At 42.2% G+C, this 24,087-nt stretch overlaps 1 long non-coding RNA gene across 2 annotated transcripts; it reads right to left on the bottom strand.

Annotated features, from left to right (window-relative positions):
• Nucleotides 1-710: 710 nt before the first annotated feature.
• LOC120973848 (uncharacterized) lies at nt 711-20,263 on the bottom strand. 2 transcript variants are annotated; one of them, XR_012203572.1, is made up of 8 exons: nt 19,926-20,263; nt 19,757-19,802; nt 11,024-11,084; nt 10,721-10,806; nt 8,122-8,313; nt 1,568-1,721; nt 934-1,060; nt 711-828 (listed from the first exon to the last, which is right to left on the bottom strand). It is a non-coding gene; the product is annotated as an uncharacterized lncRNA (long non-coding RNA). The 2 variants fall into 2 exon arrangements; XR_012203573.1 differs by lacking the exon at nt 10,721-10,806.
• Between the last annotated feature and the right edge of the window lie 3,824 nt (nt 20,264-24,087).

The following is a 24,087-nucleotide window of genomic DNA, read 5'->3' as shown; positions in this document are numbered from 1 at the left end:
TGTTGGCTAGGTGCTCTGCCAAGGAAGAACTTCTGGAACGCCGCAGGGCCAGGCTGGACATCACTGATTATGCCAATCTGAGCATTGGAGATATTGTCGCTGGCTATATTAATCAAGTGCACAACAGCCGGGACCTGGAAATTTATATGGTGAAGAAACTACAGCAAAAGTCTGAGGTATGACTATCTTGCTTATTCCATAGTCATCCTTACCATGCCATGTAGACTTAATACCGGCTTAATAATCACTGCAAGAAAAACGACTTACCTGGTAACACTCAAGGGCCGGTTTAAACAGCATAGTTGAACCGGTCCTTACCTTATCTATACTACTATTAAAAGACCAAACGTTACTTCCCCTACATCCACACGAGAAAGTGCACACACAATTACCCCAGACGTCCGATCATACCCACTAACTACCATCCAACTGTCCACGTTTCATCAACCATAATACAAACAGATCGACGGTTGTAAGGAAATGTTCTGCCGGCAGACTCCCACGTCCAGGCTCCTACACATCCCAACGATGACAACTCCATCCAGCGAATAATGTCGTATCTCCGCGATCAACGCCACCACGCCACGAACCTCGCGTCGGCACGCCGTCCCGCCGTCCTCGCTCCGCCCCGCCCGGCCGCCCTCGGCACGTGACCCTCGCCCCTGGTCTCCGCGACGTCCTCGACCCGCCTTGCAGCCCTAACTCTCCTCAATACGCCGCCCTCGCCCCCGGTGTCAGCGACGTCCTCGACCCGGCGCACTGCCTTACCTCCGGTGTCATCACCCCTGTAGCCAGCAACATCTCCAGTACATATGACTACTGCCGAACCTGCCAGTGCACAGGTTAGATCAACTGAATTTGCACGTCTTTTGGTCAGACATAAGACAAAAGGAATTGCTCTTTTAATCTGACAACGTGTAATTTTATACTTACAGTACATCATAATTTGCATAGCACACTGAGTTCAGGCAGGGTTCGTGAAGTGTTTCAGAACAGGAGCCATTGAGAAGACAGTATGTCCGGATCTCAGCGTAGTGGGGTACGTACTCCCTTTCAGGACCTGACGAACAACGACAGTTCAGGTAAATACATATATCACCTACTCCTAGCTACTAAGATCATGTAAGTACCGACTATGTCATTGCCTCGCAGGTCAAAAAACAGATCCAAAAGAACTAAAGAGACAGAGGGAAAGGGAGAGGTATGCACTAAACAGGGATGCAATATTGAAAAAAAGAAAGGAGGCAAGGGATCGTAAGAAAGCTATGTCCGCTATTTTAAATGGAACCAACACTCCATCTAAGCCACCCGTGGCCATGTCGCCTGGTTACTCAATTTTCTCTGTTCTTTATCATACATTTCATTAATCACATCTAAAGACATGTTAATTAAAAGTCCCTTTCGACAGGTTTTGACACTGTGGGGATGCCCAGTGCGCAGTCTGCTATTACCCAGCAACGACACACACCAGTTGTGGAAGGTCATGTGTTCTCCTACATCCAGACATACTACCGGCTTTTGTGTGTCAGCAACTGACTTTGGTAATACAATTTTGATGCAGGCATACCTGTTGATGTGGTAATGAGTGATCAGACTCCACTTCATGGTCCATGTTCACTAACAACACCAGATACTGTCGTCTCTAACAAGGAAAATGTTAATAATATGAACTCTGCCATTGAGTCCTCCCAACTGACTGTGTTACGACCGCCACTTCAAGCCTACAGATGCAACCGTTCGTATGGTAATCATTTCTGGCTCATATTAACAATCGTACATAATGCACACATACATCATACATAGTATAAACCTCTGTTGCTCAAGTTGTCTTGAACCTAATTCACACTTACTATACAGAAGAAAAACAAGCACTGAAGAGGCAGAGGGAAAATGCCCGGTATGAGCAACATAAAGAAGAGATATTGCAAAGCCTACGTGACAAACGTCGTGCAGCCAAATCTACAGTAGTGCTTACACCCGGAGAACAAAACCAATCTGATACAGGTAATGCCAGCTACATGAAACACTGTATATCTTATCTTGGATTTCCTAAGTGAGATTCACTCAATGTTTTTGTAGCTGATGAAGATTGTGATTGGCTACACACAAATGATATGTACCTGAGACAAACCATTGGAAGGAGGATGAGGCGAGACAACATAGTCACTGCGTCGTCACGTGGACACAATCAAGTCAACAATTATAATGGTGCTTTCATTGACTACTTCTTGGTTCATACCTTTCATTCATCGCTGATACTTGCCCATTTTGCAACATATGTTGTCAGGCAACGACCACGACGATGATGCATATGGAATACTAGAGCCCGATGGCAACACAACAAATATGGATGGTACACATTAATGCATTTACGGTTCTATGTTTATTTTAGGATATCTTATAATTATTACAAACTAATATTTGTCTACTAAATAGACTGCTTGGGAGTTGAAAACCTTATTGAAACTGAATATGTTGAGCCTGATGAAGAAGCTAGGATGTTTGCCCACCAAGGTACCTTATTGCTATCATGAGTTTCCATATATAGTATAATACTGTCTTTTCTGCAGAACAAAATATTAATTAATCTTCATATTCCAATCCAGATGTTGACTTTGAATCCTACCGAGTTGAACGACGTCACACTGATGGAACACCAACAAATGATTCTCATGATAGGGCTTACATTAACCTTCCCAAAAATCACCACGTCCTTAGAAAAGTTAGGGACTGTCTCCACTGTGGAGCATTGCGGTTTCAATACGAGGGACCTGCATTTTGTTGCAGAAAGGGGAAAGTAGATTTATTTACTCCCGAGGTCCAAGACGAGTTGAAACGGTTGTTCACAAGTCAACGTGATGACGATGCTAAACATTTTCGAGACAATATACGGTATTTCAACTCTCACTTCTCATTCACAAGTCTTGGAGTCACCCTTGATCGTCGAGTAAGCACTGCAGCAGGAACCGGCGTATATACCTTTCGTGCTTGTGGGGGGTTGTACCACGCTCTTGATGAGCTGGTGCCGGCTGATAATGGCCCTAGGCATTTGCAACTCTATATTTATGATACAGATCATAACTTGGTGCACAGGACTAATAGGTCTCCAGATCTAGATATAGATCTCATACGAAAAATTCTAGGAATACTAGAGCAGAACCCTTATGCACGGGCTTTCAAGAGCCTTGGGTCTGTTCTGAATCTAGATGAGTACAAGATCTCACTAAACACAGATATCAAGTTGGATCAACGTAGGTACAATGCCCCAACGACTTCTCAGGTGGCAGCGATATGGGTTGAAAGGAGCGACCCACAAAACTGTTTTGACAGGAGTGTTGTCGTGCATGCCAAAAAAGGAGACCGACCACTCTATATTAGAGCGTACTATGGGTGCTATGACCCATTGTCATATCCACTGTTTTTCCCACGTGGGGAGACTGGTTGGAATCGTTGGATGCCGTATGTTCAGGCCCCCGATGACACCACCCAATTTCCAGCGCATAATTCTGGACCGCAAGACAACCGCACCTCTGATTTACATACAGGTATGATGTTCATTATTAATTTGTTATCTACTTACTATCTTTAAGAAGAATAATAAAAACATTTGACTTCCACAACCTATCAAACAGATGAAAACTTGATTAATGGAAGGGAACGAGTTGGCACCTTTGTGTCAGATGAAGACCGGGTCACTGGTTTACATACAGGTATGGTGTTCATTATTAAATTGTTTTTATATACTTGCTATCTTTGTGAATAAAAAAGGAATATGAAACTTATGAATTGGTTCACCTATCAAACAGATGATAATTTAATTAATGAAAGGGAACAAGTTGGCAATTTTATGCCAGATGAAGGCCAAGCGGCTGATCTACATGCAGGTACCAGTCATCATTGCTTATATTCTTAAGCAAATCTTATGTTGTCAGTCATTATGAGTCCAGCCAGTCTACTGGTATTTATGTTCAATATTGTAGATGATAATGAGGATATCCAAGATGAGGATTTTGGTGACAATGAGGTCAATGCAACACAATCCAGGAAATTTGTTAGTGCAAGGGAGTACTACTGCTTCAAGCTACAGGTCAGGAAGAAGCTTTTTAACATCATCTTGTTTGGTGGGCGCCTTTTCCAACAGTGGGCGGTTGATATGTATATCAAGATTGAGACTATGAGGTTGGACTGGTACTCAAAGCCAGAAAATCAAAAGGTTATACGAGCTGATCTCTACCGGGTATGGTGCTTTTGTTTATTCCAATACATCGTAATACAAGAACATTTTGAAAATCATGCCTTTTCCATAACCTTGTATACTCTTACAGGGTCTTGTTGACACCATCGTTGCCGGCGAGTCACGCGGTGATCGAATTGGCAAGAGAATCGTGCTTCCACGTACGTTTCCTGGTGGTGATCGCGACATGCAGCGGAGGTTGCTGGATGCGATGGCAATAGTCCAACGGTGGGGTAAACCGGATTATTTTATCACGATGACTTGCAATCCCTATTGGGAGGAGATAACCCATAATCTGATGCCTGGACAACTGCCACAAGACCGTCCAGACCTTGTGGCAAGAGTATACAAGGCTAAACAACGAGATATGATGGACTTGCTAACTAAGGGTAAGCATTTCGGAGAAGTCGCAGCTTATGTACATGTCACCGAGTTTCAGAAACGAGGCCTTCCTCATGAGCATATACTTTTAATCATGAAAACAAATAGCAAGTTAGCATCCCCAGATGACTATGATCGGGTGATATCCGCAGAGATACCTGACAAAGAGAAACACCCCGTTCTGCATGACCTGGTCGTCAAACACATGCTGCACGGACCCTGTGGTGAGTTGAAAAAGAGTTGTCCTTGCATGATTGAGGGACAGTGTAGGTTTCATTATCCGCGAGATTTTTGTGATGCCACACAACAAGGGAAAGACTCTTATCCCATCTATCGGAGGAGGGACGATGGGCGTGGAGTTAGGATCAGAGGAGCGAATTTGGACAATAGATGGGTGGTCCCTTACAACCCTTCTTTGCTTATGCGATACAACTGCCACATTAATGTGGAAGCATGCTCGAGCATCAAGGCAGTCAAGTATTTGTTCAAGTACATCTATAAAGGCCATGATCGGACGTCCTTTGCATTCGAGCAGGACATAATCAATGATGGTGGAATCATCAATGAAATCCGACAATATAGGGATGCACGCTACGTATCTCCTCCAGAGGCTATTTATAGGATTTTTGGTTTCAAAATGTTTGGTGTCAGTCCATCAGTGCTGCAGCTCCAGCTTCATTTGCCGAACATGCATACAATTGCATTTAAAGCTGGTGAAAATCTAGAAGATGTTGTCGCTCGACCATCTGCATCCAGGTCCATGCTTACCGAGTACTTTGAGATGAACTGGAGGAATCCGCAAGCACAAAAATTGTTGTACAGAGAGTTTCCAGAGCATTATAGATGGATAGCTGGAAAAAAGAAGTGGCAGAAGAGAAGAAATAACAGATCACAGATTGGAAGACTTGTGTATGCACACCCTGCTGAAGGAGAGAGGTACTACTTGCGTGTGCTGCTAAGTCATGTTGGAGGTGCCACTTCTTTTGATGATTTAAAAACAGTAAATGGCAACCTATGCACTTCCTTCAGAGAGGCATGTGAGCACTTAGGCCTCATTGAGCACGACAAGACTCTTCATGATTGCATGACAGAGGCAGCCACATTTCAGATGCCTTCTGCCCTAAGACGGTTGTTTGCAACTATATTGGTATTTTGCGAGGCAACAGAAATTCGACAATTGTGGGATAAACATCTACCATCAATGTGTGAGGACTACAGTCGTAATGAATCCAATGAGTTGGTACTTGAGCAGATGGTCCTTCGAGATATTAGGGATATGTTGCAATCCATGGGAAAGGATATTAAGAGCTATGGACTTCCGGATCTGGTTGAGACCGATGGTTCTTATGACAGTGAATACAGAGAGGTAATAGAGGAGAGGCAAATCACCTCGGACACAGAACATCTAGATCTATTTAGCAGTTTGAACCATGAGCAGCTAGCTGGTTTCAATGACATAATGGATCATGTGATGAACAAAAAAAGCCAGATATTCTTTGTTGATGGTCCAGGAGGAACTGGGAAGACGTACTTGTACAAGGCATTTCTAGCAAAGGTGCGTTCCATGGGCGAAATCGTGATCGCAACTGCTACATCTGGTATTGCAGCATCGATAATGCCTGGAGGACGCACAGCACACTCCTGGTTCAAAATTCCAATCAAGCTCACTGACAACAGTATGTGCGGTTTCACAAAATAGAGTGGTACAGCGGAGTTTCTTAGACAGGCATCCCTGATAATTTGGGACGAAGTCGCTATGACAAAACGACAAGCAGTTGAGACGCTTGATAGATCACTACAGGATATAATGGAATGTTCTTTGCCGTTTGGAGGAAAGGTTGTTGTCTTTGGTGGTGATTTCAGGCAGGTCCTACCCGTTGTGACACGTGGGACAAGAGCACAGATAACGGATGCTACACTTCTGAGATCCTATCTTTGGGAGAAGACCCGCAAGATACGTCTCACGCGCAATATGCGGGCACAGGCTGATCCTTGGTTCTCAGAATACCTACTAAGGATAGGCAATGGAACTGAAGAGACAATTGGCGACGATTATGTCCGTCTCCCCGAGGACATTGTCATTGGCTATACCGAGGATGAAAAAGCTATTAACATGCTCATCGAAGATGTCTTCCCATCTTTGCAGGCCAATGCTAGATCGAGAGAGTACATGAGTGCACGTGCTATTCTTTCAACCAAGAACGATCATGTCGATGACCTGAATGACAAAATGATCTCCAGGTTTCCAGGCGAAGAAAAGTTATACCATAGTTTTGACTCAATTGAGGATGACTTGCAGAATAATTACACATTTGATTTTTTGAACTCAGTCACACCAAATGGCTTGCCCCCGCATGTTTTGAAATTAAAGGTCAATTGTCTAGTCATTCTGCTCCGGAACCTCGACCCTCATAATGATCTATGCAATGGAACACGGCTTATGACCAGAGCCTTTCAGGATAATGCAATCGATGCGGAGATTGTTGGTGGTCAGCATGCTGGAAAGAGGGTGTTTATACCTAGGATCCCTATGTCACCCTCAGAGGACACCTCACTTCCTTTCAAACTTAAGAGAAAACAGTTCCCCATCCGCCTGAGTTTTGCCATGACAATTAACAAGGCACAGGGTCAGACCATCCCAAATGTCGGCATTTACCTTCCCGAGCCAGTATTCTCACATGGGCAGCTATATGTTGCATTGTCAAGAGGAGTGTCGAGAGAGACGACACGGATTTTGGCCAAGCCAAACAAGGATGTTGATAAATCCGGGAAAAGCACCAAGAACATTGTCTACAGAGATGTTTTGGAGAGATGAGGCAGGTGCATTATTCCATTATTTCTTTTCACATACTATGTTCGCTTTCAAAACCAGCTTATGAAACTAGCTCCTTACAAGCTTTTCATTTTTGTAGCCGTATCTCATGTCATGCACTAATCACTTCACATTTTTTGTTGATCAGGTTTGAGAAATATTCTTGTTCAGGAGAATTGAGGCTTTGCTGTGGTTACTGGTCTCCACATGTGCAACTTGTAAACCTATTTGGAAGAGAAGAGCATGGTCGACTGATGCTACGACATGGGGTCAGATCATACATAATAAGGAACGCTTTGTGCTGTATCCTGTACTATCTAAATTTTCCCTTCGAAATTATGTTCTATTAAACATGTTCTTGAATGCCCAAGTGAGATGCTCTATGATATATTTGTAACGAAAACTGCAAAAGATTGAGATTCCTGGAATATATTCTTGAATGCCTAAGTGAGATGTTCTATGATATATTTGTAACGAAAACTGCAAAAGACTGAGATTCCTGGAATATATTGAAGTTAAAAGGCGTTTTTTACTACTATGTTGCAAATAGGACGTTCCCGGATCTATAGCACACGAGCTCACATGCTTTCTTTTTTTAGAAAAAAATCAAAAGAATAATGCATACAGTATTCATAAAAGAATATAAGTCATGTAACAGACTAAACTGGTGGATAACCACAGTGGGCGAGAATACCTCTTCCAACATGCATCAAACCAGTTGAAGATATGCCTCCTATTCCGATTCCAATTTCTACTTCACCTCTTCACTGATCTCCCCCTTGGCTGGCTTGATGGATCATGTGATGAACCAAAAAAATCAAAAGAACAAGTCGTGATCTCCCGCAGTCGCTTGCTCATGTACAAGAAGGCAACCACCATACATCAGCTGAATTTCAAATGAAACAGAAAAAAATTAGTTTCTCAAATATTAAAAGGGTGTGCCTTTTCTGAATTATTAAGCCCACGGTTACAGAAGGAAGGTGGGCCAATCACAATATTTATGCATATAAAATGTACCACGAAAATAACTCCAATAATTTTGTGTGAGTATAAAAAAGCACAAGATAAGATTCTGGGGCCTCAGAAAAATCCGGGGATGATAGCAATCAGGAGTCCCCAATTATCGCGATAGTAGTTTCCTTTCTCTCACGATTCTGCCTTATATTGTCTGATACCATTACTTTCACCTCTCCTCCATCCTCCCTCGCGATCTCTCATCCGCATCCCAACATACATCCACAACAAGTCTCTCCACTGAGCCGCACACATCTGCCCTTGGTGAAGCACCATCATCGTCCATGTCTATGCCTCCGTCACCGGTGCCCCATGCGAGTCAATCTCCAACCAGATCCGGTACTACTGTCCATGCTATCGAGATGGTAAAGACATATTATATCTCTGTTCTTTCTATGCAAGGTTTCCTATCTAAAAGTGTCATACTTGGGTTGTTAGGATGGCATCAACAAGGTAGCAAAGGATGAGGATATAGATAATATGCAGGTTGAAGAGGTCATAAAGAAGGACGAGGATACAAACTATGAGTCGGCACAGTTGATACAAGAAGACTCTACTATGGAGGATACAGAGAATATGCATATTGATGAGGTGATAACCGTACAGGAGGATACATATCCCGAGTCCACAGAGGCAAGTTTTCTTTCCACATGTCATTACTATTCTAATTCTAACACCACAGAGCACTTTGTAATTTTTTTAGTACAATATCATATCAAAAAGATATTCTATCTGTTATAATATTATACTACCATGTGTTTTAGCTACCGAGAGATGACGAATCAAGTGAAGTACTCAACAATAATGAAGTGGAGGAAAATAATTGCACGGAGAGCTCAGAATATACACCTATTCTTGAAGAAAACATAGCAAACAGAGAGGCCAAAGATTCTGAACATACAAATGTGACTTTCCTTTTCCAATTATTTCTTCCAAAACTATTATAATTATATTATATCCTACATACGGGTAATTCTTCTAATATTGTTTTCAGAAATTAACCCACAACGAAACAAGTCAACAAATGGTGGCAATTGAGGACGAGAAATTGGTACGAACACCCGGCACGGAAGGGCTTCAAACTATAGAGGACGAGCTAACAATGCCCGTGCATATAAAGAAACATATAGGACGACATAACAAGCCTAAGAAGGCACAAGACTATGTTGTTTCTCCACAAGGCACAGAACAAAACCTTCAATGTCCTTGTACTGCTATATTATTGTTTTTGTGTTCATTATCATTAAATGTTATTATGGCCATCGTGACAGATTATGCCTGCACTGGCGATGATTGGTCCGTTATAGAAAAAATCAGATCCGAACCAAGTAAAGAAAGAAATTTAGTGAGCATCGGCGACGCATTTCTAAAAAAAGACATTTACTATCTCTTCTATCGCCCAAAGAATGGGTTGGCGACGAAGTAAGTATATTAGGACATGAAGATGCTATTTAATTAGAAGTATGTATCATCTAATATACTATCTATACTTTTAATTGTAGGTCATAAATACGTACATAAATTGCATGATTTTTACGGAGCATCTACAAGTAAGGTCAGGTGGAAGTGTGTTCTTAGAGAATGCATGCATCTCTAAGATGATGAAGATCGGTAGCTATCTGCCCTCAGATGACATGGATGCTGCACCAGCATGGGTATTAAACAGAGCCAAAGCGTATTTGGAAAACGATATGGTTAGTCTTACTTTTCTACATATTTCTATGAACTACAGCAAGAACGACCGATTCGTCCACATACTTCTACAACTAAAATAATCATTTTCTTCAGATATACTTACCAATAAACATGGACGATATTCACTGGTATTTATGTGTTATAAATGCCAGAAAAAATGTGTTCAAGTGCTCGACTCGCTAGGCCCATACATGAGGGCAAGGACCTCACTGATACAGTTAGTACTTAGTCCTACTCCCCCATCTTTTCTAAGAACCTTCTTTTTCCTATTTCTCACTTGTGATGCTTATACTTTTTCCATTTGTTGGTACAACAGCTAGAAGGACTAGAGGATTTATTCAAATATGCATCCAAGCACATGGAATTAAAATCCGATAAGTGGATTGATCTAGATGTTACAACATGGAAACGAGAAGAATATATTAAGAGCAGTCTTCAGACGGATGGGTACGCCTCCTACTATAACTCATCGCATTTATGCTTAACAGGGCACATTTGGTATGTTATTATGTTTATTTTATCACTCATAGCATTCCTGAATCACATTTGTTCAAGAGATTTGGTATGCCAATGCAATTATTTACCTTATTGTATGCCAATGCAATTGACACAACACCTCTCATGAGATCTGGCCTAAATAATGGAGCTCAAGGCGATACACTTCATTGGGCTGCATATAAAAAATGCGTTACGATTTTCAATCTTTTTTTATTCACTCATAGGGCTAAATAGAGTAAGCAGTCACGCATTAACTTGTACTATCAGCTATGCTAGCAATATTATAGGAGAAGTATCAGCTATGCTAGCAATATTACAGGAGAAGAAGCAGAGCGTGTTCTGTTATACTATTAGGCAATTGAGCATAGATCAAGTGTTTCTTTCCGCACCTGCATAAATTACTTGGGTATAACTCCAGGCCTTATTTTTTACTTCTCCATTTGTACCATCCTGCAATTGGTACAAGCAATGTAAAAAATAACATTCTACATACAGGAGATCAAGAACATGTTGGGGAACGTAGTAATTTCAAAAAAATTCCTACGCACACGCAAGATCATGGTGATGCATAGCAACGAGAGGGGAGAGTGTTGTCCACGTACCCTCGTAGACAGACAGCGGAAGCGTTATCATAACGCGGTTGATGTAGTCGTACGTCTTCACGATCCGACCGATCAAGTACCGAACGCACGGCACCTCCGAAGTTCTACACACGTTCAGCTCGATGACGTCCCTCGAACTCCGATCCAGCCGAGTATTGAGGGATAGTTTCGTCAGCACGACGGCGTGGTGACGATGATGATGTTCCACCGACGCAGGGCTTCGCCTAAGCTCCGCGACGGTATTATCGAGGTGTAATCTGGTGGAGAGTGGCACCGCACACGGCTAAAATATCGTATATCAAGTGTGTCCATGGGGTGCCCTCTGCCCCCGTATATAAAGGAGCAAGGGAGGAGGAGGCAGGCCCTAGGAGGGGGCGCACCAAGTGTGGAGTCCTACTAGGACTCCCTAGTCCTAGTAGGATTCCACCTCCCATATGGAATAGGAAAGGAGGAAGGGAAAAAGAGAAGGAAGGAAGGGGGCGCCCCCCTTCCCTAGTCCAATTCGGACCAGACCAAGGGGAGGGGTGCGGCCACCCTTGAGGCCCTTTTCCTTCTTTCCCGTATGGCCCAATAAGGCCCAATACGTATTCCCGTAACTCTCCGGTACTCCGAAAAATACCCGAATCACTCGGAACCTTTCCGAAGTCCGAATATAGTCGTCCAATATATCGATCTTTACGTCTCGACCATTTCGAGACTCCTCGTCATGTCCCCGATCTCATCCGGGACTCCGAACTCCTTCGGTACATCAACATACATAAACTCATAATAAAACTGTCATCGTAACTTTAAGCGTGCGGACCCTTTGGGTTCGAGAACTATGTAGACATGACCGAGACACCTCTCCGGTCAATAACCAATAGCGGGACCTGGATGCCCATATTGGCTCCCACATATTCTACGAAGATCTTTATCGGTCAGACCGCATAACAACATACGTTGTTCCCTTTGTCATCGGTATGTTACTTGCCCGAGATTCGATCGTCGGTATCTCGATACCTAGTTCAATCTCGTTACCGGCAAGTCTCTTTACTCGTTCCGTAATACATCATCCCGCAACTAACTCATTAGTCACAATGCTTGCAAGGCTTATAGTGATGTGCATTACCGAGTGGGCCCAGAGATACCTCTCCGACAATCGGAGTGACAAATCCTAATCTCGAAATACGCCAACCCAACAAGTACCTTTGGAGACACATGTAGAGCACCTTTATAATCACCCAGTTACGTTGTGACGTTTGGTAGCACACAAAGTGTTCCTCCGGTAAACGGGAGTTGCATAATCTCATAGTCATAGGAACATGTATAAGTCATGAAGAAAGCAATAGCAACATACTAAACGATCGGGTGCTAAGCTAACGGAATGGGTCAAGTCAATCACGTCATTCTCCTAATGAGGTGATCTCGTTAATCAAATGATAACTCATGTCTATGGCTAGGAAACATAACCATCTTTGATTAACGAGCTAGTCAAGTAGAGGCATACTAGTGACATTCTGTTTGTCTATGTATTCACACATGTATTATGTTTCCGGTTAATACAATTCTAGCATGAATAATAAACATTTATCATGATATAAGGAAATATATAATACTTTATTATTGCCTCTAGGGCATATTTCCTTCAGTCTCCCACTTGCACTAGAGTCAATAATCTAGTTCACATCGCCATGTGATTTAGCATCAATAATTCACATCACCATGTGATTAACACCCATAGTTCACATCTCTATGTGACCAACACTCAAAGGGTTTACTAGAGTCAATAATCTAGTTCACATCGTTATGTGATTAACACCCAAAGAGTACTAAGGTGTGATCATGTTTTGATTGTGAGATAATTTTAGTCAACGGGTCTGTCACATTCAGATCCGTAAGTATTTTGCAAATATCTATGTCTACAATGCTCTTCACGGAGCTACTCTAGCTAATTACTCCCACTTTCAATATGTATCTAGACCGAGACTTAGAGTCATCTAGATTTAGTGTCAAAACTTGCATCGACGTAACCCTTTACGATGAACCTTTTGTCACTTCCATAATCGAGAAACATATCCTTATTCCACTAAGGATAACTTTGACCGCTGTCCAGTGATCTACTCCTAGATCACTATTGTACTCCCTTGCCAAAATCAGTGTAGGGTATACAATAGATCTGGTACACAGCATGGCATACTTTATAGAACCTATGGCCAAGGCATAGGGAATGACTTTCATTCTCTTTCTATCTTCTGCCGTGGTCGGGCTTTGAGTCTTACTCAATTTCACACCTTGTAACACAGGCAAGAACTCTTTCTTTGACTGTTCTATTTTGAACTACTTCAAAATCTTGTTAAGGTATGTACTCATTGAAAAACTTATCAAGCATCTTCATCTATCTCTATAGATCTTGATGCTCAATATGTAAGCAGCTTCACCGAGGTCTTTCTTTGAAAAACTCCTTTCAAACACTCCTTTATGCTTTGCAGAATAATCTTACATTATTTCTGATCAACAATATGTCATTCACATATACTTATCAGAAATGTTGTAGTGCTCCCACTCACTTTCTTGTAAATACAGGCTTCACCGCAAGTCTGTATAAAACTATATCATTTGATCAACTTATCAAAGTGTATATTCCAACTCCGAGATGCTTGCACCAGTCCATAGATGGATCGCTGGAGCTTGCATATTTTGTTAGCACCTTTAGGATTGACAAAACCTTCTGGTTGCATCATATACAACTCTTCTTTAATAAATCCATTAAGGAATGCAGTTTTGTTTATCCATTTGCCATATTTCATAAAATGCGGCAATTGCTAACATGATTCAGACAGACTTAAGCATAGATACGAGTGAGAAACTTCTCATCGTAGTCAACACCTTGAACTTGTCGAAAAACCTTTTTGCGACAATTCTAGCTTTGTAGATAGTAACACTACTATGAGCGTCCGTCTTCCTCTTGACGATCCATTTATTCTCAATTGCTTGCCGATCATCGGGCAAGTCAACCAAAGTCCACACTTTGTTCTCATACATGGATCTCATCTCAGATTTTATGGCTTCAAGCCATTTTGCGGAATCTGGGCTCACCATCGCTTCTTCATAGTTCGCAGGTTCGTCATGGTCAAGTAACATGAGCTCCAGAACAGGATTACCGTACCACTCTGGTGCGGATCTTACTCTGGTTTACCTACGAGGTTTGGTAGTAACTTGATCTGAAATTACATGATCATCATCATTAACTTCCTCACTAATTGGTGTAGAAGTCACGGGAACAGATTTCTGTGATGAACTACTTTCCAATAAGGGAGCAGGTACAGTTACCTCATCAAGTTCTACTTTCCTCCCACTCACTTCTTTCGAGAGAAACTCCTTCTCAAGAAAGGATCCATTCTTAGCAACGAATGTCTTGCCTTCGGATCTGTGATAGAAGGTGTACCCAACTGTCTCCTTTGGGTATCCTATGAAGACACATTTATCCGATTTGGGTTTGAGCTTATCAGGATGAAACTTTTTCACATAAGCATCGCAACCCCAAACTTTAAGAAATGACAACTTTGGTTTCTTGCCAAACCACAGTTCATAAGGCGTCGTCTCAACGGATTTTGATGGTGCCCTATTTAACGTGAATGTAGCTGTCTCTAATGCATAACCCCAAAACGATAGTGGTAAATTGGTAAGAGACATCATAGATTGCACTATATCCAATAAAGTACGGTTATGACGTTCGGACACACCATTATGCTGTGGTGTTCCAGGTGGCACGAATTTGTGAAACTATTCCACATTGTTTTAATTGAAGACCAAACTCGTAACTCAAATATTTGTCTCCGCGATCAGATCGTAGAAACTTTATTTTCTTGTTACGATGATTTTCTACTTCACTCTGAATTTATATGAACTTTTCAAATGTTTCAGACTTCTGTTTCATTAAGTAGATATACCCATATCTACTCAAATCATCTGTGAAGGTCAGAAAATAATGATACCTGCTACGAGCCTCAATATTCATCGGGCCACATACATCTGTATGTATGATTTCCAACAAATCTGTTGCTCTCTCCATAGTTCCGGAGAACGGCGTTTTAGTCATCTTGCCCATGAGGCACGGATCGCAAGCATCAAGTGATTCATAATCAAGTGATTCCAAAATCCCATCAGTATGGAGTTTCTTCATGCGCTTTACACCAATATGACCTAGACGGCAGTGCCACAAATAAGTTGCACTATCATTATTAACTTTGTATCTTTTGGCTTCAATATTATGAATATGTGGATCACTACGATCGAGATCCAACAAACCATTTTCGTTGGTGTGTATGACCATAGAAGGTTTTTATTCATGTAAACAGAACAACAATTGTTCTCTAACTTAAATGAATAACCGTATTGCAATAAACATGATCAAATCATATTCATGCTCAACGCAAACACCAAATAACACTTATTTAGTTTCAACACTAATCCCGAAAGTATAGGGAGTGTGCGATGATGATCATATCAATCTTGGAATTACTTCCAACACACATCGTCACCTCGCTTTTTACTAGTCTCTGTTTATTCTGCAACTCCCGTTTCGAGTTACTACTCTTAGCAACTGAACCAGTATAAAATACCGAGGGGTTGCTATAAACACTAGTAAAGTACACATCAATAACATGTATATCCAATATACCTTTGTTCACTCTGCCATCCTTCTTATCCACCAAATAGTTGGGGTAGTTCCGCTTCCAGTGACCAGTCCCTTTGCAGTAGAAGCACTTAGTCTCAGGCTTAGGACCAGACTTAGGCTTCTTCACTTGAGCAGCAACTTGCTTGCCGTTCTTCTTGAAGTTCCCCTTCTATCCTTTTGCCCTTTTCTTGAAACTAGTGGTCTCGTCAACCATCAACACTTGATGTTTTTCTTGATTTCTACCTTCGTCGATTTCAGCATCACGAAGAGCTCGGGAATTACTTTCGTCATCCCTTGCATACTATAGTTCATCACGAAGTTCTACTAACTTGGTGATGGTGACTAGAGAATTCTGTCAATCACTATTTTATCTGGAAGATAAACTCCCACTTGATTCAAGCGATTGTAGTACCCAGACAATCTGAGCACATGCTCACTAGTTGAGCGATTCTCCTCCATCTTTTAGCTATAGAACTTGTTGGAGACTTCATATCTCTCAACTCGGGTATTTGCTTGAAATATTAACTTCAACTCCTGGAACATCTTATATGGTCCATGACGTTCAAAACGTCTTTGAAGTCCCGATTCTAAGCCGTTAAGCATGGTGCACTAAACTATCAAGTAGTCATCATATTGAGCTAGCCAAACGTTCATAACGTCTGCATCTGCTCCTGCAATAGGTCTGTCACCTAGCGATGCATCAAGAACATAATTCTTCTGTGCAGCAATGAGGATAATCCTCAGATCACGGATCCAATCCGCATCTTTGCTACTAACATCTTTCAACATAATTTTCTCTAGGAACATATCAAAAATAAACACAGGGAAGCAACAACGCGAGCCATTGATCTACAACATAATTTGCAAAATACTATCAGGACTAAGTTCATGATAAATTCAAGTTCAATTAATCATATTACTTAAGAACTCCCACTTAGATAGATATCCCTCTAATCATCTAAGTGATTACGTGATCCAAATCAACTAAACCATGTCCGATCATCACGTGAGATGGAGTAGTTTCAATGGTGAACATCATTATGTTGATCATATCTACTATATGATTCACGCTCGACCTTTCGGTCTCTGTGTTCCGAGGCCATATTTGCATATGCTAGGCTCGTCAAGTTTAACCTGAGTATTCCACGTGTGCAACTGTTTTGCACCCGTTGTATTTGAACGTAGAGCTTATCACACCCGATCATCACGTGGTGTCTCAGCACGAAGAACTTTCGCAACGGTGCATACTCAGGGAGAACACTTTTATCTTGAAATTTTAGTGAGAGATCATCTTATAATGCTACCGTCAATCAAAGCAAGATAAGATGCATAAAGGATTAACATCACATGCAATCAATATAAGTGATATGATATGGCCATCATCATCTTGTGCTTGTGATCTCCATCTTTGAAGCACCGTGCTCGTGATCTCCATCTCCGAAGCACCATCATGATCACCATCGTCACCGGCACGACACCTTGATCTCCATCGTAGTATCGTTGTCGTCTCGCCAACTTATTGCTTTTACGACTATCGCTACCGCTTAGTGATAAAGTAAAACTATTACATGGCGATTGCATCTCATACAATAAAGCGACAACCATATGGCTCCTGCCAGTTGCCGATAACTCGGTTACAAAACATGATCATCTCATACAACAAATTATATCACATCATGTCTTGATCATATCACATCACAACATGCCCTGCAAAAACAAGTTAGACGTCCTCTACTTTGTTGTTGCATGTTTTACGTGGCTGCTACGGGCTTAACAAGAACCGTTCTTACCTACGCATCAAAACCACAACGATAGTTTGTCAAGTTGGTGCTGTTTTAACCTTCACAAGGACCGGGCGTAGCCACACTCAGTTCAACTAAAGTGAGAGAGACAGACACCCGCCAGTCACCTTTAAGCAACGAGTGCTCCGAACGGTGAAACCAGTCTCGCGTAAGCGTACGCGTAATGTCGGTCCGGGCCGCTTCATCTCACAATACCGCTGAACCAAAGTATGACATGCTGGTAAGCAGTATGACTTATATCGCCCACAACTCACTTGTGTTCTACTCGTGCATAGCATCAACGCATAAAACCAGGCTCTGATACCACTGTTGGGGAACGTAGTAATTTCAAAAAAAATTCCTACGCACACGCAAGATCATGGTGATGCATAGCAACGAGAGGGGAGAGTGTTGTCCACGTACCCTCGTAGACCGACAGCGGAAGCGTTATCATAACGCGGTTGATGTAGTCGTACGTCTTCACGATCCGACCGATCAAGTACCAAACGCACGGCACCTCCGAAGTTCTACACACGTTCAGCTCGATGACGTCCCTCGAACTCCGATCCAGCCGAGTGTTGAGGGAGAGTTTCGTCAGCACGACGGCGTGGTGACGATGATGATGTTCCACCGACGCAGGGCTTCGCCTAAGCTCCGCGACGGTATTATCGAGGTGTAATCTGGTGGAAAGGGGCACCGCACACGGCTAAAATATCGTATATCAAGTGTGTCCATGGGGTGCCCTCTGCCCCCGTATATAAAGGAGCAAGGGAGGAGGAGGCCGGCCCTAGGAGGGGGCGCACCAAGTGTGGAGTCCTACTAGGACTCCCTAGTCCTAGTAGGATTCCACCTCCCATATGGAATAGGAAAAGAGGAAGGGAAAAAGAGAAGGAAGGAAGGGGGCGCCCCCCCTTCCCTAGTCCAATTCGGACCAGACCAAGGGGAGGGGTGCGGCCACCCTTGAGGCCCTTTTCCTTCTTTCCCGTATGGCCCAATAAGGCCCAATACGTATTCCCGTAACTCTCCGGTACTCCGAAAAATACCCGAATCACTCGGAACCTTTCCGAAGTCCGAATATAGTCGTCCAATATATCGATCTTTACGTCTCGACCATTTCGAGACTCCTCGTCATGTCCCCGATCTCATCCGGGACTCTGAACTCCTTCGGTACATCAACATACATAAACTCATAATAAAACTGTCATCGTAACTTTAAGCGTGCGGACCCTTTGGGTTCGAGAACTATGTAGACATGACCGAGACACCTCTCCGGTCAATAACCAATAGCGGGACCTGGATGCCCATATTGGCTCCCACATATTCTACGAAGATCTTTATCGGTCAGACCGCATAACAACATACGTTGTTCCCTTTGTCATCGGTATGTTACTTGCCCGAGATTCGATCGTCGGTATCTCGATACCTAGTTCAATCTCGTTACCAGCAAGTCTCTTTACTTGTTCCGTAATACATCATCCCGCAACTAACTCATTAGTCACAATGCTTGCAAGGCTTATAGTGATGTGCATTACCGAGTGGGCCCAGAGATACCTCTCCGACAATCGGAGTGACAAATCCTAATCTCGAAATACGCCAACCCAACAAGTACCTTTGGAGACACATGTAGAGCACCTTTATAATCACCCAGTTACGTTGTGACGTTTGGTAGCACACAAAGTGTTCCTCCGGTAAACGGGAGTTGCATAATCTCATAGTCATAGGAACATGTATAAGTCATGAAGAAAGCAATAGCAACATACTAAACGATCGGGTGCTAAGCTAACGGAATGGGTCAAGTCAATCACGTCATTCTCCTAATGAGGTGATCTCGTTAATCAAATGACAACTCATGTCTATGGCTAGGAAACATAACCATCTTTGATTAACGAGCTAGTCAAGTAGAGGCATACTAGTGACATTCTGTTTGTCTATGTATTCACACATGTATTATGTTTCCGGTTAATACAATTCTAGCATGAATAATGAACATTTATCATGATATAAGGAAATATATAATACTTTATTATTGCCTCTAGGGCATATTTCCTTCAGAACAAGAACTGAAATTCCTATTACCATTACCTGTGATATAAATAGTGCGAACTTTGAATCAACCACTTTGTGGTACCTGGAAGAGTTATTGTCCATCATTTGGTCAGGAAGTGTGTTCTACTAAGTGTACAAACTGAAGCTGCATGAAAAGCAGAGGAATGGATACAAGGCCTACTTGAGGATAGATAGATGAACTGACCTCTGGAAATAGTCTGGTCTATTGCAAGCCAACAACAGCGGCGACAGAGAGATTAGGCTGATCCTGTAGAGCACGTACGCGAGCTGCGAACTCCTTCCCAGAGCGACTTGATGACGCACTGGATCTCGATCCAATTCGATATGCCTGCTCCCAAATTGTGTCGACCAGCTCACATCTCGATATCCTCTGGGGCAGTAGGATGAAGGTGGCAGAGTCGATCCAGGGAAGATCCGCGGGGTTGGCGGCGAGGCAAGGCCGCGGTGGTCAGAGGAGGGGGCGGGGCGAGGCCGTGCTGGGGATAAGGGCCGACGGGGCGAGGCCTGGAGGGGATAGGAGGAGACGAGGCGAGGCCCTGGAGGGGATAGGAGGAGACGGGGCAAGGCCGTGGTGGTGGTGGTGTGGGTGGGGGGGCGCCGGCTGACGTCGTGCCGGGAGAGGATGTGGCGTGCTGCAGAGTAGGCGCCGTGCTACAGAGGAGGCGGCTGGTGGAGGAAGAAGTGAGGAGTGGATAAAGCAAAGTGATAGTGTACTGGAGAGATCGAGATAGTGATAGTGCGACGGACGGCTTCCTGTTGCTCTTTTTTATTTTACTTTTCACCGGCGGCTCCTTATTAGTGTTTCTTTGGTTGCTTTTTTTTCTCTTTTGCAATCTGACCTCTGGTCTATTTTCTATCACATAATTACGCCACCCAGATAATAGTACATCGACCAAATGGATCATCGGCGGTGTCTCTTTTGTTTAATTTTTGTATCTATGATCGACAACCCATTCGGTGAAGTAATAATTATATGGGTTCCTCTCAAAATAATTATGCATTCACAAATTCATTTTTTTATTGATAACCATTTTGTTCATTTGATTTATATATAAAAACATATATGGGTTAGAAATTTAGTTATTTTATTGATAGCCCTTTTGGTCATTTGATTTATATTAGCGGCAAACGTTGTTTAGTTCTTTTTTTTACAAGCGTATCCGGTATGATAGTGTGGTTCAGTCATCATCATTTTATGATACTATTTTTTATTAATATTTTTTTTATTAAGCATAACAAAAATTCTTTATCACCAAGGTGGTCTTGTGGTCTCTGGATGTTAAATTACATGGAGTACTTCACGGGAGATAGTTTGTCCGACACTCCTGAACAGGTATATTTTGCATCGTATCATGATACTAATTATTTTGTGTTGTATCATTATTTGAAAAATAAGTCTTATTACTACTTCACTTTAGGTTCACATGACAGATTTTAGAACAAAATTAGCTGTCATTTTAGTCGACTCGGAATTCAATGATGACGATATAAGAAACCGAGACTTGGATGATGATGAAATCAACACGGATCCCACTGATTGTATGATTGTCGAAAGACCTCCTAACAAACCTAAAGCATCCAACTCATCGTCACAAGTTGAGCTCATCTCGCAATCATTTATCCTTTCGCCGTCTGTCACTCCAACAAACGACGACTTAATAGATGAACTTTGCTTGTTCATCAACATGGTTGATGATGTCCCGATGCTAGAGTAAGACACATTTTTGCAATTCATTTTTGTTCCTATTACTCTTGTATAATGACAGAATTCCCATTTCACAGGAGCGAATGGGTGAAAAGCTCTCAACCTTATCCTATTAGTTTGAACTTGAGACAATTAAAGAACATATTAAAGAATGATGAGTACATGGATGCTGGTTGTTTTAACATGGCTGTGAGGATACTAGCGTGCCACGACGTCCAGCTTGCTAGAGATGTCCCAACACACTATATGGATCTACGATTCTGTGTAAGTTATTATAATCACATTTTACATTTTGCCTTATTCTACTCATGTTTTCTTACATTATTGTAGTCCATGTCCCACGATGCACGAGTCCCAAGTCATCGTGATGGTATGGATATTGATATGTTGGCACAACTATTTGATAGCTGGCCTAATAGCAATGAGTATCATATCTCAGAATGTGATACGATAAGATTTCAATCCAAAGTCATTGTTTATTTGGTCTTAATAAATGATAATGATTGATGCGTCATTGCAGATTTTATTGCCTTGTGATATTCTTGGACTATTTTTATTGTTCATCTTGGACCAACAAAAAAAGTTGTTTCTATTTTGGACCCGCTTTCAATACCTACTTTCGGAAAGCATATACTTAAAACTATGGTCAACGATCTAAACCTTGCACTTCAAACTGCAAACCCTGCCTTCAAGGACGACATTATAAAATGGGGATGCAAAGTTCCTGTTGTTCCCACAAATTCATACGGGTAAGAATCTTGTCAATACATCACAATCTTAATTGATTCATTCAACTCACATGTAACATTTCATACATGCAGTCCCCTGTCTGGTTATTTGATTTTCAATTTAATGCACTCATGGCATGATGGAACGCTACATTTTCCAGTACCCAAGGTAAGTATTTCACACCATGCTCATTTCTACACATGTTACTCATGTTTTTTTTCTAATAACAATGTTATATAATGCATATGTAGGATAATTTTGAACTAAGGAAGTGATTTTTGGTTCATATTTTGAAGTATGAAGAGAATGAAGTTCTAAACAATATCCCAGTCTTAGAACGAAGCATTATAGATCGAATCAAAAGATGGACCTTCCAGAGAGGATCATCATCAAATGATGATTACTAGATAATTTTGCTTAGTTGTTATTTTTACAATACATTTATGTGATTGTTAATTTTATGTGAAGACATGTGTATTGGTCGTGTGTTACATGCACAGAGTTTTTTCATTTTTGTATTTCGAATTTTGGAATCACAACATTTCAACAATGGAAGTCTTTCACCGGTCAAACAAGACCTATGACTTCATCTAAAATAAATTATTACATTGAAATCATTGAGACCTATGACCTATGACACGCATTTAAATGTTCCGATACAACAATACAAAAGTTCATTTTTTATTTTACTTTATTAGGATACGTGCGTTGCACGTGCACACTTACTAGTTTTAATCAAGTAGTTGAGCAACCTTATGCATTAGCCCCCAAGTGCCAAGTACCTTTGCCTGCAAAGTGCTTGGGACTTATTTTCATGAACCGGTACTGTAAATAGAGTTTTTTAGCATACATTAGCCCCCAAGTGCCAAGTGTCTTTGCTTGCAAAGTGCCTGGGACTTGATGTTGTATTATAATCATCCTAACTGTAACCCGGAATTTGTACAGGCTGCCTGTAACAAATTTGAATCGGAAATCTCTGATCTGAAGAACCGCCTGAAGACTCAGGAAAGTGAAACTTAAAAGGCCAACTCCAAATTTGAATTCAGTGTATCTGCACAAGAGAAACTGAAGAAAAAGTTTGAAGCAGAAAGAAAAGCCTGGGCGGATGAAAAGACTGCTTTGCTCAGCCGGACCGAACAAGCGGAGGCCACTCTTACTGAAAGAACCGCCGAGCTAACCGGCTTAAAACGCCATGTATCTCAGATGGTCTCCGCAATCTTTGGTAAGTTACTCTGCAAGTTTCTAACTAGTTTACATCGTTCATTTCCCATAAGTATCTCAATTGCCATCAGCTCACCTGACTTTGTAATGCAGGTCCCAGGAGTTCCAATCTCAACCAGAATGTGCTGACCAAGCTGAAGACGGTTTATACCTTGGTGGAACAACTTTACACCGGGTCACAACGTGCCTTAGCCGTTGTGGCTCTGTCAAACGAAGTTCCCACTCATCTGGCGGATGTACTCAGGCGGCTTGCCGTGCTTCCTCAACGCTTCCAAGAGTTAAGACGAGCTTCTGCAAGAGCCGGAGCCATAGCCGCTCTAAGCCGGGCCAAGGCGTTTCTACCGGAGCTAGACCTGGCCGACATCGCCCTTGGGTATCCTAGCTTGAAGGAAGATGGCACTCCCTTTGACCAGAAAGACTTCGCCGCCTGTGTGAAGAGCGTACGCCCGGTGGCCACTTTGATTGGTAATGATACAGACCTTACCAAATATCAACCGGGCTATGACGCGGAGAATCAGAGGATCCCAACACCACGCTATGAAGCAGTCAGCCTGATTCCTCCGACTCGTAAGCATACCTTCGCCCCTGAAGTTGACCCGGCCGGGTTAATTGATGATGAAGCTCAATTTGAAGCCCTGAGTGGCATTGACTGGAAATCATCAACCTTCCAGGACATGGAAACAGCCGGAGG

The sequence above is a fragment of the Aegilops tauschii genome, chromosome 2, assembly GCF_002575655.3.
Source record: "Aegilops tauschii subsp. strangulata cultivar AL8/78 chromosome 2, Aet v6.0, whole genome shotgun sequence".
Lineage (NCBI taxonomy): Eukaryota > Viridiplantae > Streptophyta > Magnoliopsida > Poales > Poaceae > Aegilops > Aegilops tauschii.
This window is presented reverse-complemented; position numbering and strand designations above follow the sequence as displayed.